Source organism: Helianthus annuus, chromosome 3, assembly GCF_002127325.2.
Source record: "Helianthus annuus cultivar XRQ/B chromosome 3, HanXRQr2.0-SUNRISE, whole genome shotgun sequence".
Classification (NCBI taxonomy): Eukaryota; Viridiplantae; Streptophyta; class Magnoliopsida; order Asterales; family Asteraceae; genus Helianthus; species Helianthus annuus.
In genome coordinates, this window is record NC_035435.2 from 125,813,330 (window position 1) to 125,817,117 (window position 3,788).

General features: G+C 43.0%; 1 non-coding gene across 1 annotated transcript; it reads right to left on the reverse strand.

Moving 5' to 3' along the window:
• Positions 1–2,928: 2,928 nt before the first annotated feature.
• On the reverse strand, positions 2,929–3,035 carry LOC118490818. Its single transcript, XR_004890043.1, has one exon. It is a non-coding gene; the product is annotated as a small nucleolar RNA R71 (small nucleolar RNA).
• Between the last annotated feature and the right edge of the window lie 753 nt (positions 3,036–3,788).

Genomic DNA, 3,788 nt, shown 5'->3' on the forward strand with positions numbered 1-3,788 from the left:
CGCTGACAGCGATTCTTGTCACACTGCCCATAGTGATGCATGTGGCATTGGTTGCACTTGGGGTGATGTCTCTGGTAGCCACCTGCTTGCTGGTTAGGACCCTTGTTTCCATCGGTCGTTCTTTGCTGGTTTTGAGACTGAGACGAGTTAGAACCCTTGCTGTTATCCCACTTGCGCTTGTTGTCTCCAGAAACTTCAGTGGTAGCGTTGATTGATGTGCACAAAATGCAACATATAAATTACATCAATTATGGCATAAATTACATCAATTGTGGCATTTGTTGCACTTGGGGCGATGTCCCTGGTAGCCACCTGCTTGCTAGTTAGGACCCTTTTTTAGTACTAATGTTGGAAAAAGTGTGCTTTTGTCTTCCTTTTGTATTTTTAAGATTAAATGAGCTCAAATAAACAAAAGAAGCAAAAAGGAAGCTAAATCTAACATAAATACAAGAAAAGGAGCAAACGTGGCATGCCCGACTTCCCGACAGCATCTTCCCAAGCAAAATAAGAAGACAGAAGACTGAACACGCCCCATGCTCATTGAGCACGGGGGCGTGCCCAAGGGTCAGCAGAAAAGACAAAGTTGTAGAAGCTTCCATCGCCCACCACGGGGCCGCACTCAGTGGACACGGGGCTGTGGTCAACTATAAGATTCGCGGAATCCAGACAAATCTTGATAGTACAGATATGCTTCTGCACACGGGGTCGTGCTCAGTGGACACGGGGGCGTGGTCAACTAATGCAGACAAACTACATTTAATGAAGAAAGAGAGGAGGATGGACACGGGGCCGTGCCCAATGGACACGGGGCCGTGCCCGAGCTTCTGTTCAGCCTATAAATAGGAGTGCTTGGAGCTCTTGCAACTCATCCCTTGGCACACCACCTCTCTCACACTTCACCCACCACACAACACCATCATCCACCACCATCATCCATTGTCCATCATAGAGTGTGTGAGTCGTCTCGGGATCCAAGATTGATCGTAAGAGTTCTTGACAATCAAAGGACATGTTTGCCTAAGTCTCTTACATCACTTGGTGAAGACAAGTGTTTAGTGTAATACTTTTTATTGTTAATCTTTTGCACTTTTTAATTGGTTTTGTATTAATAACTTTAATTACTAGTTTCTTATGTTGAAGGTGATTTTTCCTTATCGTTTGTCCGTGGTGTCTTGGCATTATTTTACTGTCTATATAAAATAAAAGATTTTCACCATTCATATCTCCACGGTCTATATGGAGGTATGTTGGCTACCTTGTCGGGGGTTAAGGGAACGGTTTGGTAAGAGTCCTGCCATTGTTCAGTGTATAGATCCTACAAAGGACCTGGGTCAAATTTAGTAGGACCTCCTTCAATGCCCAACAGTATTGGATGGCGGGGGTCCAAACTCTTTGACCCCCTCATAAGTTAAACTACTATTAAAACTTTAACCCGGCTACTTAGGACTGTATCCTTGCTGACTCAGACTACTTAGCCGAGGGTAACGTCGCCTTCAAAAGAGGGGCCTCCACATTATGCATTAATAACTTAATAATTATCTTTCAATAATCCGACCCTTTAGGATTTTATCCTTGCTGACTCAAACTACTGGGTTGAGGGTAAAGTCGCCTTCAAAAGAGGGGCCTACTACAATAACTAAGATAATTGCTTAAACAAGTGCAAAAGTGCGAAAATAATCAAAGGTTACACTACACACGAGTCGGATCCAAGTGATTCATCTTGTCTATCTGTTTTTACTTTTATTTTACTTTTCAGCATTTTAGTTAGTTTCATTTTTCTAGTTTAAAAACCTTTTGCTAACTTTTTTTGATTTGATTAGACGTTGAGGATAAACCGGTACTAAAAGCTCTTGTGTCCTTGGACGACCTCGGTATCTTACCAACACTATACTACGTCCACGATGGGTGCACTTGCCCATATGTGTGTTTAGTGTTAGTGAATATCGTGTTTATAAATTTAAAACTTGGCTAAAAATGGTAAAAAGGGCTTAAAATATACACCTGATATATGTTACACCTAACGCAAATCAAGTTTTTGGCGCCATTGCCGGGGACACAAGGATTTTAAGAAAGTTAGGAATCAGCGGCCTAATCAAATTATTTTATTTTATTTTATTTTTTTAGGATTTTCTAAAATTTTCCAGCTTCTGCAGAGCTCAGCACGGGTCGTGCCTGGTCGGACACGGGTCGTGCCCAGCGGTGTCACTGGCAGTTTTTATTTTCCGAGTTACAGAGAGCTGAGCACGGGGCCCTGTGGGTGCAACACGGGGCCGTGTCCAACTTCCCAGTAACAGGGATCCGGAAAACAATCACTGTATCTCCGACCACGGGCCGTGTTCACTGAGCAAGGGGCCGTGGTGAACTTTCTGACCAACATTCTTTTCTGTTTTTATTGCAGGACTTGGAACCCAGGCACCACATCTGAACTTTCTACGTAGTGTATGAGCTCCAGTTCTAGTAGAGACATAAAAGAACCTCTAGAAGAACCCGAACGCTTTCTCAGAAAAAGAAGCTAAAAACCAAGAGAAAGTTTCAGGGGACCCACTTCCAATGGCGGACCAACGTACTCTCATGGATTACCTACAACCCACCATGGGTAATCTCGGCGCCGCTATCAATGCCTCGAATATCGAAGCTAACAACTTCAAACTTCGGCCACATTTGATACAGATGCTTCAAAACTCCGCAACCTTCCATGGGCTTGTCGACGAGGATCCCCATCTACATATTACTAATTTCTTAGAAATATGTGATACCTTCCGGATCAATGGAGCATCAAACGACGCCATCCGCCTTCGGATGTTTCCATTTTCATTAAAGGACCGAGCAAAGGCTTGGCTTAACGCCCTCCCAGTTGGCTCGGTAAACACCTGGGATGAACTAGCCCAAAAGTTTCTATATAAGTATTTCCCTCCCGCTAAAACGACTAAATTAATGACTGAAATTAATACTTATTCACAAGAGGATGGGGAGTCCTTATATGAAACTTGGGAAAGTTTCAAGGAGCTATTGCGAAAGTGTCCTCATCACGGTCTTGCGGTATGGCAACAAGTATCCACTTTCTACAATGGGTTGTTGCCACACACAAGACAAACACTTGACTCTAGCTTCGGGGGACTTTTAGGTAATCGCCGTCCACATGAAATATACAATCAAATTGAGGAAATTGCTCAAACCAATTTTCAGTGGCACACTCCCCGAGGCAATAAATCTATTGCCCCGGGCACCCATAAGGTTGATGAAAGCATTTCTTTACAAGCCCAAATTGAGGCCCTTTCTTCAAAAATCAAAAAGTTAGAAATGACAAAAACGGTCTCGGTTATGGCTTGTGAAGGGTGTGGTGGGCCACATGAAAGTTGGAGTTGTATGAAAGAAACAGATAATCAACCAGAGTTGGTAAACTACATTGATAACAGACCTAGGCCGTCGGGTCCTCCAACGGGTACCTACAACCAAGGATGGCGTAACCACCCTAACCTTGGTTGGAGAGAACCTGACAATAGTAGTAACCAATAAAACCTAAACCAACGAACAAACTTTCAACAACCAAGAAACGAGTCACAAAATTTCTCTCAACAATAAGGTGGACGAGAAAGGCTTGAAGATATTGTATCTCCCCACATCTCCGATACTGAAAAGAAAAACTCGGATCGATTTCAACAATTGGAATCGAATTTTAGAAATCAACAAGCTAATATACAAAACATTGAAAAACAAATAAAACAATTAGCTCAAAATTTCTCCGAGAGACCACAAGGTTCGTTTGGTCGTACGATCGCGTTATTCGC